Source organism: Sapajus apella, unplaced genomic scaffold, assembly GCF_009761245.1.
Source record: "Sapajus apella isolate SASKATOON/1434 unplaced genomic scaffold, GSC_monkey_1.0 scaffold49, whole genome shotgun sequence".
Taxonomy (NCBI): Eukaryota; Metazoa; Chordata; class Mammalia; order Primates; family Cebidae; genus Sapajus; species Sapajus apella.
The window spans coordinates 4,835,654-4,850,883 of NW_022436989.1; the positions used below are offsets into that span (position 1 = coordinate 4,835,654).

The 15,230-nt window shown below is 38.6% G+C and overlaps 1 protein-coding gene and 1 long non-coding RNA gene across 7 annotated transcripts in view; both read left to right on the forward strand.

Moving 5' to 3' along the window:
* The window catches only part of AKT3 (AKT serine/threonine kinase 3), a 331,186-nt gene that overhangs the window by 31,046 nt on the left and 284,910 nt on the right, over nt 1–15,230 (forward strand). The window lies entirely within an intron of this gene.
* The window catches only part of LOC116526133, a 20,496-nt gene continuing 6,621 nt past the window's right edge, over nt 1,356–15,230 (forward strand). The window contains exons 1-2 of the long non-coding RNA XR_004257984.1: nt 1,356–1,368; nt 4,266–4,270. This is a non-coding gene — a long non-coding RNA (uncharacterized LOC116526133). The remainder of the gene's footprint in view (nt 1,369–4,265; nt 4,271–15,230) is intronic.

Sequence of the window (15,230 nt, forward strand, 5' to 3'; positions counted from 1 at the left end):
CTGCTAAATAAAGCAGTCTGGCTGCCCGTTGGCAGAGGGGATGCGCTTTGCTGGGGGTTATCCCACTCGTCCAGACTACCTGGATGCCTCAGGGCCAGCAGGGGGAAAGAGTAAGTCTGTGGATGCACAGATACTGTGAGTGCTCCTCCCTGTAGGGGCTCAGTCCCAGGGAGAACAGAGTTCTGTCCCTAAACTCCTACTGGAGTTGCTAAAATTCCTGCTAGAAATTTTACCAGGGAGGCCCTGCCTGCCGAGGAGGGGATAGATCGGGATCTGGCCTAAAGAGGCAGTCTGACCACCATCTGCCACAGCCACTGTGCTGTGGTGAATCCTCCTGGGTCGATACCGTCCAGTCTCTCTGGCACCAGCAGGGGAAAACCGGCAGACTGTAGCTACAGAGTTGGCTGCTGCCCCTCCCTACAGGAGCTCAGTCATCTTAGGTAGCAAGCAGTTGCAGTGATGGCTGCTCTTCCTTCCCTGGAGAGTTTAGTTGTCTTGGTCAGCAGGCAGCTGCGGTGATGACTGTAGCCCCTTTCCCTGGGAACTCCGTAGTCTGAGGCATTCTCCAGCTGAGTGAACGCCAAGAATCTGCACAGCTCTGTGCTTGGGATCCAAGGCCCTGGTGGCGTGGGCTCATGAGGGGGATATCCTGATCCACATGTTGCACAGATCTATGGAAAAAGCATGGTTTCCTGGGCAGGGTAGCACGGTCACTCACTGCCTCCCTTCGCGGGGGGTGGGAGCTTCCCTTGCTCCATATGGCTCCCATGTGGGCCGTTGTATCATCCTCCTTTTCCTCACTCTCCACGGGTTGTGCCAGCTGCCTAGTCAGTCCCAGTTAGAGAACCTGGATACCTCAGTTGCAGGTGCACGATTCACTTGCTGTTTTTGTTGTTGTTTTCTTTTTTCTGTCTCTTTCTGTGTCTCTTTTTCTGTCTCCCTTCCTCTCTCTCTTCCTCTCTCTTCCTCTCTCTCTTCCTCCCTCTCTTCCTCCCTCTCTTCCTCCCTCTCTTCCTCCCTCTCTTCCTCCCTCCCTCCTTTCCTCCCTTCCGCCCTCCCTTCCTTCCTTCTCCTGCAGCTGTTTCTAGTCGGCCATCTTGATTGGCCCTTGTCATTGTGATTTGTATGGACTTCTGCATAACATATTGCTGAATAAAATTACTATCAAATTAGATTTGTTTAAAAAAGTTAAGTCTTCATTGTTTTCATCAATTGTTGGGTAAACTTTTATGTTAATTTTTCTTACCAGTTAGAGATACTATATTTATTCAACACCAAGCCATTTTTTTCTTGGTCCAAAAAAATATTATTGCCTTATACTTTTGAGGAGTAAAAAATTTTTCTTGTAAATGAGCATATTTGTATCTAGTTTTTGGACAAACTAATTTCTTTAATTACTTCTAGAGAAATATCTGCCAGAAACTGGGATGTGTGAGACACTGAGATGAAGAAACACTTGCCCTCATGGAGTCTAGAGTCTAGTGGGAAAAAAGGACTTCAAGATGAGTCAGTTTCCTCATCTATAAAATGGGGGTAATAGTTCCTACCTACCTCATGAAGGTTATTGTGAGGATTAACTGAGTTAAATTATGTAATAATGACTTAGAATTTTGCCAGGTACATAGTAACCATTCCATAAATGTTGGCTGCTGTTATTATTTCTACAAAATCAAAATTTGTATAAAGTGCTGTGGGAAGTGCAGACTAGGCAGGGGTCGACTTTCTAGAAAGTCAGGGGAGTGATACAGTCTTATCCTGCTCTCAATTCTACTTCATGGTTTCCTTGTTCATCTTTGCTACTCTGATACTTAGTGCATAGTAAGTCCTTAAAAACTGTTCAATGAGTGAATGAAATGAATGAAGCAAAGAATGAGAATATACTACTACGTAAGTGGGATTGTTAAGACAGCTTCTTAAGGCATCTTAAAATAGATGTGAATAAAATTTGAAGATTTAATATTGTAATTTAGTGTTCATGTTCCATGCCTGACTTAATCCATGGATAGAATTTAGAATATTTTTTCAAGCAAGTAAATAATGGAAGATAGTTGAAGAAATGAAAAAGCTGTTACTTTCAGCCAGGGTTTTGAAACAAGCTGGCTTTTCAAACTGTTTGAGACAGTCTTGTTCTGTCACCCAGGGTGCAGTGCAGTGGCGTGATCTCAGCGCACTGCAAACCCAGCCTATTGGATTGAAGCAATTCTCCTGCCTCAGCCTCCTGAGTAGCTGGGACTACAGATGTGTGTCACCACGCCTGGCTAATTTTTGTATTTTTAATAGAGACAGGGTTTCATGGTGTCAGCCAGGCTGGTCACAAGCTCCTGACCTCAAGTGATCCGCCTGCCTTGGCCTCCCAAAGTGCTGGGATAACAGGTGTGAGCCACCACGCCTGGTCTCAAACAGTTTAAAATAATACTTTCTAGCAGGGTTTTGAAATACAAGTATCTTATACTACAGACTACAGACATTATGCATGTATTTTGGCAGTGTTGTGTTGTAGATCATTATTGCTCCATCAGTTACCAGTGTTGTGTAATGGACTACCCCAACTTTTATTGGTTTAAGACAATAGTGACTTATATATTTTTGTTTTTTTTTTTTTTGGAGACGGAGTTTCTCTCTTGTTACCCAGGCTGGAGTGCAATGGCACGATCTCGGCTCACCGCAACCTCCGCCTCCCGGGTTCAGGCAATTCTCCTGCCTCAGCCTCCTGACTAGCTGGGATTACAGGCACGCACCACCATGCCCAGCTAATTTTTTGTATTTTTAGTAGAGACGGGGTTTCACCGTGTTGACCAGGATGGTCTCGATCTCTCGACCTCGTGATCCACCCGCCTCAGCCTCCCAAAGTGCTGGGATTACAGGCGTGAGCCACCGCGCCCGGCGTGACTTATATTTTTCTCATGATTCTGTGGTTTGAGTCCATGGTTCTTTGATCTCACCTAGAGTCATTTCTATGGCTGCACTTAAAAGACAGCTGAACTGAACTGAAAGATGCTAGAATGGTTTATTCCCATATTTGGGTCCTTGGTGCTTGAACGTTGGCCCAGAGTGCCTCAGTTCTCCTCCATGTTGCCCTTCTCCAGTAGGGCAGCCTCGATTACTTTAGATCATGTTACTGCTAAGAATAGAAGCCACCAGCTCTTCTAAAGACTGGTTGCAGAAGTGGCAGATCTACCTTTTTTTGTGCAACAAGTCACAAGATTCACCAGTTCAGATTCAAGAGGAGGAGAAATAAATGGAGTCCATCTCTTCATAGGGAAAATGATAAGGAATTTGTGGCCTCCTTTAATCCACCACGGTAGCATACCACCTTATTATCTTTGATTGGGTATTTATTTGTAGCCTGTCTTCCTTATCTGCCCTTTATCCCCTTAAGTTTTATTTTTTATCTTTTTTCTTCATTTTCTATGAATATTTGTAGTTTGTCTTCTGTTTCACTGGTTCAGATTTCTATTCTTTTGATACAAACTGTTTCTGCAGTGGATTTTTGTTCTGCCTTTGTGTTGTTTTACTTTGCCTGTATGCTTTTCTTATCTTTTCTAGTTTACAAGTCATGTATCCTACCTTTTAGATGCCTTTTCTTGATATTTATTTTATTTTAACTTTATGTAATCTATTTAAAAATTTTACTCAGAATATAAATAATAGATGCAGTAGTAGCACTAAAGGTAGTGTCAGAAATAGTAAAGTGGTGTCTACCATGTTATGTTAGTGACATTAGAAGCCTGTATCTTTAGTTTAGGGATCTAGTGGAACATGACCAGAGATTCCCCTTTTGCCTGAGATACCCTTAGCTTTTGATCATCACTATTGAGTTAAATACTTTCACAAAATAAATGATAAATTAACCTGAGAATATACGCTCTGTAAGCAAAACTTCACAATCTAAGTATAAAACAAGTGGAAAATGTTCTTCCTCATTCTACACATGAAATTTTGTAGTTCTTAGAAATAATTATTGGTCAGAAAACTCCTTTTGCCAATGTTTAATAGAACACATATTCATGAATATTCTTGAGTTTACATCTTCCAGTGATACATAGTCATCCCATGATCCTAACAGTTCATAACCTTTGGAATCAGAGATCTTATTTTTACCCTGTATCAGATGTTCTTCCCCAATCCCACTACCTGCCTCTGGTTGCAAGGCTGCCATCTTCTCAGCCTCTCAAATTCAATTTAACTGTCACTCCACTAGTTATCTCTCACTGCATAGCAGATTACCATGAAATTTAGTGCTTTAAAATAACAATAAGCCACAGTTTCTGTTGGCCAGGAATTCAAGACCAGTGATGCAAAAGGCGTAGGAAAACTACCATCAGCACTCCTGTTCAAACAAAGGATAGTTAGGAGGTGTGTGGGAGTCACTGATCCATAGCAGTTCTGAAATCCAGCAGGTGTTTTGAGGCAACACCTTGGATCTTTCTAAGATCTTAAAGGACTTTAAAGTCACGTCTTCAAAACACCCTGGATATTTCTAAGGTCTTAAATTAAAGAACATGAAAGTCACATCTTCAGCTTGATCTGTAGATCATGTTTTCCCATGATGTCCTAGATTTGATCTTCTCTAGAATCCATTTCTTTTTTTTTTTTTTTTTGAGACAGAGTCTTGCTCTGTCGCCAGGCTGGAGTGCAGTAGTGCGATCTCGGCTCACTGTAACCTTTGCCTCCCGGGTTCAAGCAATTCTCCTGCCTCAGCCTCCCAAGTAGCTGGGACTACAGGCATGTGCCACAATGCCCAGCTAATTTTTGTATTTTTTGGTAGAGATGGGGCTTCACCATGTTGGCCAAGATGGTCTCGATCTCTTGACCTCTTGATCTGCCTGCCTTGGCCCAAAGTGCTGGGATTATGAGCCATCGCGCCCGGCCCCGTTTCTTAATTTTAATATCAATGATCATATGAAATTGCTGGTAATTTTTAAGCCCTATAGTTCCTTGCTCTTTTTTCATTAACAGTACTCATTTAGTTTATCTCTCTTCTTTTAGATTGTATATGTAAACACTACCTTCAGTGCTACTACTGCATCTTTATTTATATTCTGAGTAAATTTAAAATAGATTACATAAAGTTAAATGATACCAAGAAAAGGCATCTAAAATGTAGGATACATGACTGGTAAACTAGAAAAGAAAAGCATATACGCAAAGTAAAACAACACAAAGGCCAAACAAAATCCACTGTAGAAACAGTTTGTATCAAAAGAATAGAAATCTGAACCAGTGAAACAGAAGACAAACTACAAATATTCATAGAAAATGAAGGAAAAAGATTAAAACTTATAAGGGGAGAAAGGGCAGATAAGGAGGATGTTGATTTAAATGTGATTGGAAAGAAGAGGAAATTACTTTCACTTTTTATTTTGAAGATTTTGAAATATATAGAAAAGCTGAATATATAGTGTTTATGAGCACATAAACATCCTTAATATTTTGTCACATTTGCTTTACACAGACTTCACTTTTTTTTTTTTTTTTTTTTTTTTTTTTAAATTTTTTGACCAGGTCTCACTCTGTTGCCCAGGCTGGAGTGGATCAAAGCTCAGTGCAGCCTCTAAGTCCTGGGCTCAAGCGATCTTCCTGTATCAGCGTCCCAAGTAGCTCGGACTACAGTTGTGCACCATGATGCCTGGCTAATATTTTAATTTTTAAGAGATGGGGTGCCGCTAGGTTGCCCAGGCTGATCTTGGCCTCCTGGGTTCAAGTGATCCTCCTGCCGTGGCCTCCAAAAAAGCTGGGAACACAGGTGTGAGCTACTGTGCCCAGTCTATACACTTACATTTTTTAATTGAATCATTTGAAAGAAAGCTGTAGATAACACTAAGTTCTTCTAGCCTGAATTTCCAAGGATAGGCTATTCATAATAACAATATCATCAACACAACTGAGAAAAAACATATTTCATAATTTAATATGGTAGTCCATAAAAGTTTATAAAATTTTTTAAATCCTGGGTCCTTACAGTATATTTTGTTATGTCACCTGAGAATCTTTTATTCTAGAAAATAAAAGTCTGACATTATATTGCTTTCTATGACATTGATTCTACTTTTTTTGTTACGTACTTTTTTATTTCCATAGATGCTTGGGGAACAGGTGGTATTTGGTTACACAGATAAGCTCTTTAGTGGTGTTTTGTGAGATTTTGGTGAACCCATCACCCAAGCAGTATATACTGATCCCGATTTTGATTCTAATTTTTTTGAGGATTTTATATCAGTTGTTTTGTGGAATATCCCACATTCTGAATTTGTCCACTTTTTCCCCATTATGAGATTTAGGTTGAACCTTTTTCGGTGAGAATGCTACATAAATCACACATACTGATCAAGAAGGTGACTGCTGGATTTCTTCACTGTAAATATATTTTTTTCTTATTTATAAATCTGTGGGATGATAGTTTCCCAATAGCCTTTACCTCCATTGATGATATAGCCTGCATCAGTTTTTACATTATGAATTATAGGGAAATTGCTTTTTAATGGCCATATGTAATAGATTCATATTTGAGATCCATATTTACAAGGAAAGATGTGTTACCACTGAAAGAACCCACTCTAGGCTTTTCTTTTTTTTAAAGTTAATACATTATTTGGATCATGGATGTGAAGGTATTTGTTGTTTGAGTTTCATGTATGCGTGTTTTCTTTAGTGAATACTTTTGAAAAACTTAGATTAGAAACAAGTTAATGACAGATCTGTCAGATACTTTTAGAACTCCTAACAATGAGACACATCAAACAGCTATGTGGTATTTATTGAGACCCTACTAAGGTATAAGGAGGCACACCAGATAATATAATGTACTTAACACTAAAAGTTGTAACCTGCAAGTACTTGCCCATTTAAGAAGATAAGACATATATGCATGTGAAGATAGAAGAATATTTGTGGCAGGAAACCAGAATGCTAAATGACTGGCTTAGTCAGTTAATGCATTTGGTATTCAGAAAGCTAGCACATTCAACTTTGACACCTGCAAAGCACTGCAGGCATATGAAATGTCTTGATTATATTTTTGACATTCTGAATGAACTTGGACCTTTCAAGTGTTTTTTCGCTAATAAATACTTACCAAGTTCCTATTGTGTTATAGCAACTAAAGAAACAAAAAGAATAAAACATGCCGTTTGCGCCTGAGGCATAGCTATTGGGTGAGGTGAAAACCACAGGAATCTAAAATCATTTAAAAAGTGCTATAGTAAGGTATCTGCTTAGCGCCATGGTTCTATAGAAGAGAGAACTAGGAAGTCATGTTCATTGGGTGATGGGTGTGTGGCAGGAAAGGCTTCACAGAGGAAGGGACATTTGAGACTGATAGGAATTTTTTTGGCTGAGAAAGGAAGGAAGGGTATTTTAGGCAATAGAAGATGGGACAGCATGCTGAGGAGTGTGTGTGTGTGTGTGTGTGTGTGTGTGTGTGTGTTTGCAAGCCATGGTTTTAGGGGAGACAAGTGATGCCATTTTCAGAAAATTTGGGGGTAGTCCTAATTTGGGAGGGAAAATGTTTATTCAGCCTTTTGTGTGTGTGTTGTAATTTTGCCTCATATTGGAGAGTAACAGTTTTAATGGTAGATATAATTTTTCAGAGAAAGCATATCAAAAATGAACATTGAAGAATGGACTGAATAATGAACATGAGAAACATTTACTTTACTAACAGGGAATGAGAGGAAAAGGAGACCTGTTTAGAGAATTCCAAAAGCCAGAGAGCTAAAATATAATGTCACTGAGCCAATGGACAAGATTTTACAAGAGGATAGTTAAATAACACCACAAACAGCAGTGTTCAAGAGGAAGTGAAAGCTAAAGGGGTCACTGGATCTGACGATAAAAGAAATATCATGAATTCAGTTTCAGGGATTTGTGGGGTGGGAGGAAGCTAGTTTCTTTTTTGGGGAATAAGCAAAGAGCGATGCTTAAATATCATTTAAACTATTTGAAAAATCTGTCAGTGTAAAGTAGGAGAACAATAAAGTGAGCAGCTTGGTAAAGTGTAATTTTAAAGTTAGAGAAAATTTTTGTGTGTGTGATGGCAGAGGGGAACATGCTAGTGTGGTGGGACGTACTATAGCTGGCAGAGAAAGAGTAAGATGGAGTGAAGGTTGGGAGGAGATGAGAATGTAGGTGATGGCATTAATCTTTGAAAGCAGGAGTGGCAAGTTGCCCCAGAGGGAAGGTGAGCATGAGAGATGAGCAGAGGAAAGGAGGAATTACTGAGGAACAGAAGAGGAAAGAGGAGGGAACTTCTCTGTGATGGTTATGATGTTATATGTGAATTTGGAGAGGGCAAAATCATCGTTTTAGAATTTCGTCTTCTATATATGTATCCCAGGAGCGTGAATGAAGAAATCTCTACTCACCCAGTGCAACCTATAGTTGGCGAGTGGCATGGCAGTAGGCTGAAAAGGCAAGGGAGTAGAGTTGTGGTATGTTCTACCATTAGAAAAATGTTAACACAAACAAAATATCAGACACTGCAATATTCTAACACTATTTAAAAATGCAGTTAATGATACATATTCCTGAAAAATGCAAAGACAGCAGATACTGTTTCTCATCACAAAAATAACAGGTGATGCATTTGTTAGCTAGATTTAACTATTCTAAAATGTGTATATACTTATATCATCATGTAGTACATGGTAAAATAAGTGCAATTATTGCTGATACATAAAGATTTAGAATAACCTTATTTAGGAACACAAAATATATTACTGATTTAATTTTAAAAGTTTTGTTACAGTAATTTAAAAGTATATTTTAGATAGACAAAATTATTGATTGACCTAATTTTTAAATGTTTCAAATTTTACAGTGTAGTGTTACTCTTTAACTGAGGACTTCTCTCTGAGAACAGTCAGTACTATTAAAATTTTAAGCAGCAAAAATCCAACTCCAGCTTAAGCAATGAAGTAAAAAATTAAAAGACAGTGGATTTATTAGATTAAGTAAATGGGAGTCCAAGATGGACTGGTCTCAGGCATGCCTGGATCTAGAACCCATATGATGATGGCAAGGGTTTTCTTCTGCTGTGTGTTGTTGGCTCTGTTTCCAGCTTTCATGGCCTTATTCTCAAGCAGGCTTCTGTGGTGTCGTTACAGCCTCAGGGCAACATCGTTGGCTGTTTGAAAGGAAGATAGACCCTCTTCGCCAGTTTTACTATCAAATTTACTATCTGAAATTTACCAGATAGTAAATTTCAGAGGTGACTCTGTGTTCCTCCTTATGTCAGTTTTCCGTCCCTTAATGTATCACTGTAGCCAGGAACCAGGGGTACAGTAGACTTGATTGTCTAGATCCTGGGTCACGTACTCATTTCTTCAAGGTCACTGTGATTATGAATTGTAGGAGTAGTGGCTTTTAACATTTTTGGCACATTCCCTTTCAGCCTTAAGTATGTCTGTGTGTGTGTATGTATATTGTGTGTTTGTATGTACATGTACATCTTTGTTCTGTAGCAAGCCAAGTGGTCATATGAAAGCTTTGTGTCGAAATCACATTCCTTAAGAAGGAATTAGTCTTTGATTGCTTTTATAAGTGAATCTTTACAACTTTTTAAGTTTGTTTTCATAAAGATACTTTGGTAGCCTTTTCTGTTTTATAAGTAAAGTGTTTTTCATGTACATATTCTAATGTTTTTAAGTCCTTCACAAAAATGAAATAACTCTACATGGATAATTTCAGTAGTAACGAAAGGAAGCAAAACCATCCTGACCTCCTTTTGCCCCACCAACGTGGAGTTCTCCTTGGATTATGAAAGCAGTATGATGAAAGAGAATGTATAGCTGGCTTTGGAGCCAGACAAATCTGGACTTTTAATGTTGTTGGGAGGATTCGAGATAATTACATAGAATCCTTAATATAGTAGTGCTAGGCTCATAGTAGGTGCTTGATAAGTGATAGCTGTTATTTGTTTTATTTTTTAAAAATTTTTTGTGACAGGGTCTCACTCTGTCACCCAGGTTGGAGTGTGATCATAGCTCACTACAACCTTGAACTCCTGGGCTCAAGATGTCCTCCTGCCACAGCCTCCCTAGTAGCTGGGACTACAGGTATATGTAGCCATACCTGCTAATTTTAAAATTTTTTTGTAGAGATGTGGTCTTGCTGGTTGGTCTTAAACTCCTGGCCTCAAGTGGTCCTCCCACCTCAGCCTCCCAAAGTACTGGGATTATGGGTATGAGCCACCATGTCTGGCCTGTTACTGTAATTCTTACTGTTAAGCATTGACTTTTTTGTGATGCTGCAAAGCACTGGATGTGAATCAAGTCCTGGGTTTTAGTCCTACCTCTTTTAGTAACCAACTGTATGCAACCAACATATAAAACTACTTGACATCACTGGGCCTTTGTTTTCTTACCTGTAAAAATAAATGGATGGATTAGAAATCTTGTCTAGCTCTAAATTTCTAGTATTTAATGAATGAGAGGTTTTTATGTTGCCCAGGCTGACCTCAAACGCATAGCCTCACCTCCTGAAGCACCAGCCACTGTGGCTCCCAGTTTCTACTATTTAATAGAATAATTTGAGTTACAGAAAAAAATATGAAATAGAAGGAATTCTAGTATACTGTAAGATAATTAATTATCTGTTTTGATGTAAAACAGATTTGGATTTGAATTGTAGCTTCCCTACTTACCAGCTGTGTGAACCTGGACAAATGTGCCAAACTTTATCTCTTTAAGAACAACAGTAATGACTGGAAAGTTTACAGTAAAAATGCATCTTGTTTGTGTTCAGTTAAAATTTGTTTTGATTAGTATCCCTGAAGTCTCTTTTAGCTCCATTATTTGTTATTTCCTTTCCAATAAATTCTAGCTAGGAATATTACTTTAAATTACAAATGTCTAACTACTTTTGTCACAGCTGCTTGTCATGGTATCATTTGCGATCGTGTAGTCATGTAGTGGAGAGGGTTCATACGGACCTTTCCATAGCAAAATTTGACTCTACCTTACCAGTAGTTAGGCTTAATAGTGGCTAGGCATTTGGAAATAAGCTGTGGCCTTGGGGTCCATTAAGATTTCTATAGTCAAGCCAGATATCAGCTAAGATGATTGTCAAAAACCAAAGGAAATAATGTATGTATGCCTTTTAGCGTAGTATTTTCCATATATATTAGCTTCCACTATTGTTTTTATCCTATTGGAATATTTTTTTTCTCATATCAGATTTCAGGAACATCAGATCAGAAAGAGTAAAATTGTAGTTTGGGGTTTTGGTTGGCCTACTTCAGGTTTTGGATACAAGATTCCAGCAGCATCCTTATAAAAATTGCATTAGATTTGCCATTGGATATTTGCTTTTGACTAAATGTGGCTTGATCATTTTAATTTTTATGGGTCACTACTATAAGACTAGTGCTTCAGCTTTTTCGAAAGAGTTGATTAAATTGGTAAATATGCAAAACCGCTCTTGGTTTTTTGATGTTCCCTTCTGCAAATTCTGCTTTATATGGCTATCATGGTATGAATTTATTTCTTTATTTCTGAATAGCTCTTCTTGAACTCTATTTCAAAGAGTTTCCCTAACCTCAGAATTCTCACACCTGGCTGATTGGCCTCTAGGGAGTATTCAAAAGGCAGTCATTGGCTTATTATACTTTTTGGTTGAGTAGTTTTTAAATAAAATACTTAACCCTGAAATGATTTTTATTACTATTTTTAAAACTTTATCCATGGCATGGCAAGTCCTATTTCAGCATTTACATATGAAATGCATGGGTTGATGGAATTATTAGGTCAAAAATGGTTTTTAATGATTTTTAAGTATTGAGCAAGAAAATTTGAATTACCATTCTTTTAAGGATTTCATTCTTTGTTATAATCTCCATATCTCTCATAGTTGAGAGACAATAGAAATTGTTCTTAGTATTCATTGATTTATTCAGGAAATGTTTAATACTCATTATGGGATAGGCACTGAGGAATAACAGCAGTGAGCATAGATAACATACCTTATATTTAGAAAAGCTTAGTAGCTCATTTCATTTCAGAATAACTTTGTAGTTGCAACGTAAAATTAAGCTATAAAGTCAGCACACGAGTGACTTTTGGGTAGGCTAGATGGTAAACTTCATCTTTACAACATATTTAACTTTATGTTCCTGAAGTGTTTTGACCTATTCAACTCTTGTCCCCCATCACTCCTACTAAACCCACTTTCAGAAACAATAGTTAAGTATTTGCTAGGTTTCTTTAACTGGAACTGAACGTTATTAGGTAAATTATGTGATATAGGGCAGAAATGGTGCATATCAACAGTATTTTATGGCTTATTCTAACTAGTTGGGTGACACTGTCTTAATTTGCCTGAGATAGTTCGGGTTTACTCTTGTTGCTCCAGTGTGATTATTAATACATAGTCTCTTCCTTAAGTCTTAGAGGTGTCCTGGATTGAATAATAAATTATATGGTCCCCTTATAGCTAACACGCTTAGTTAGAAAACTTATGTGCCAGGCAGCATTGTAAGCATTTGATATATATGAATCTCATGACAGTCATGTAAAGTTGGCACTGCCTTGTCCTGTCCTTGTTTTACAGATGAGTAGACTGAGGTACAGAAAAGTAACTTGTCTAAGGTTGTACACCTAGTAAGTAGAAGGGTCAGGTTTCAAACACAAGCACATTTGGTCCTAGAAAGCATATTCCTAAACAGTGTGCTTTTCTGGTATAGATGAGATTGCTCAGTGAACATGTTTCAGAGAACAATGAGAGGATAGCACTAAAAGCCAGTAAAGGAAATAGAAACTTGGAAATAAGGCAGAGAATAAGAGCTAAACATAATCAACTTTAAGTTATATACATAATTCAATTATTTGCGTCCCCTCCCCCCCAAGAATTATCTGCATCCTTTTTAACTGGAAAGAAATATTTTTCTTTTCACTGTTTAATAAGTGTCCCAAAATGCTAGTTTTCCCTTGAAATACAGAAAAAGAGCATTTATTTAAAGCAGATTGCTTATGTGTGCTTTGTTTAAAAATTAGAGACATTTTATTTTTTCTTAAGTAACAGAAATCAGTCTTTTGGCCGGGTGCGGTGGTTCACATCTGTAATCCCAGCACTTTGGGAGGCCAAGGCAGGTGGATCACAAGGTCAGGGTATCGAGACCATCCTGGCCAACATGGTGAAATCCAGTCTCTACTAAAAATACGAAAATTAAGCTGGCCGTGGTGGTGCGTGCCTATAATCCCAGATTCTTGGGAGACTGAGGCAGGAGAATTGATTAAACCGGAGAGTCGGAGGTTGCAGTGAGCTGGGATCATGCCACTGCACTCCAGCCTGGGTGACAGAGCAAGACTGTGTATCAAAAAAATAAAAAGAAAAAAATCAGGCTTTCAAAAAAGCTTTTTAAACCTAGACTAACTTATTTAAGACAAGTTTGTCATAGATTTGAAAGTTAATTTTAGGAAAATTATAGCGCCTTTTAACCATCCTATGGCCACACTTCAGTGTTGTTCTTTTTGTTTCTACCTCATTTGAGGTCCAACTTCACTGTCTCTCTGTAGCATCCCCATCCCCTATGCCCAATCTGAAAGTTGAAGAATGCTAAAGTTTATTTTATTGCTTCATTGACTAAAACTGTGTTTCCAAAACTACGAATTTGCTTAATGAGTCAGCAGCAATAACTATAATTAACAGTATGGTTTTTACAACCATACCTTTGTGGTAAATATGCAGTTCTTAAAATTTTAAATGTTAATGTTCAGTGAAATTAAAACCAACAAACTCCATGAAATAGGTAGTATATATGTATTCAGTAAGACTCACCAAACATTACTTGAGGTTCTATTACGGTTAATTTTTCTGCTTTGTACTTAGGGATAAAAAGATGAGTAAAACTTTCCTGCATTTTCCCCCACCGATTCCCTCCCCCTGTTTTCTTTCTTTCCTGCCTTCCACAAGCCCTACTGAGTGTCTGCTTAATGTGCCAGATCACACAGTATATAAAGAGCTCAAGGATGTAAAGAAGAATGAGAATCTAGTGCCTGCCCTAGTTCACTTATCCCTTAGGAAGACAGACCAGTCCTGTGTCAGCCAGCTCAGAAAAGTGCAGTCAGTAACTGTTGAAGCCAGGGCCACACCCAGTCTTGTCTGGATTCACTACCCCACTTTTCACTCATGCTTTAAGTCATCTGAAAGGAGGAGCAAAATTAAAGTATTGAAGGAAGTCTGATGAGTAACAAAAAGAGAGGAGATCATTGGTGACTAATGAGAGGGCAACTAATGAGAGGGTTGATGACCACGTTAGCCACTGTGGAGTCGAGGGTTAAGGAGTGAATGGGAAATGAGAAAGTAAACTTCAAAAAAGCTGGATGTCGTGTAGAGGAATAAAGGATGGAGGTTGAACGTGTAGTAAGAGCGAGTGAATATTTTTTAGAATGGGGAGATACTAAGTGTGTTTGTTTGCTGACTGGGAGTGAGCTATAGAACTGTCCAGGTGAGATGGAAAGATAAGAGAAGGTATGAGAAAATCCTTCAGGAAATTTGATAATATCAAGAACATAAATAGAAGGCTGGGCGCAAAGTCTCATTCCTGTGATCCCAGCACTTTGGAGGCTGAGGCGGGCAGGTTGCTTGAGCACAGGAGTTTGAGAACAGCTTGGGTAACATAGCAAGACTACATCTCTACAAAGAAGGAAAAGGTTAAAATTAGCCAGGTGTGGTGGCACATGCCTATAGTCCCAGCTACGTGGGAGGTCAAGAGGCTGAGGTGGGAGGATGGCTTGAGCCCAGGAGGTCAGGCTGCAGTGAGCAGTGGTTATGCCACTACAGCACTCCAGCCTGGGTGATGCAGTGAGACCCTGTCTTAAAAAAAAAAAAAACAAACAAAAAAAGTAAAAACTTTTTTTTTTTTTTCCTATCCTAACATTTGAATTACTGCATAAAGATGTTTAGTGATCTATTATGTGGAAGCTCTTCTAATAGGTATATATGCTAAATCGTTTAAGAAAAATTAAAAGAGCTATATTGTCATGTTATCAGGCATTCTTGTATGAAAATGTTAGAAACTCCTCTTTTATCTATACCTTCCCCACTGTTCAATCCTCCAATCAAAAGCAAATATTCTGTGGTAAGAAGAGAGAATATCTATTTTAAGGGTCATTCGTGGCCGGGCGCGGTGGCTCAAGCCTGTAATCCCAGCACTTTGGGAGGCCGAGGCGGGTGGATCACGAGGTCAAGAGATCGAGACCATCCTGGTCAACATGGTGGAACCCCGTCTCTAC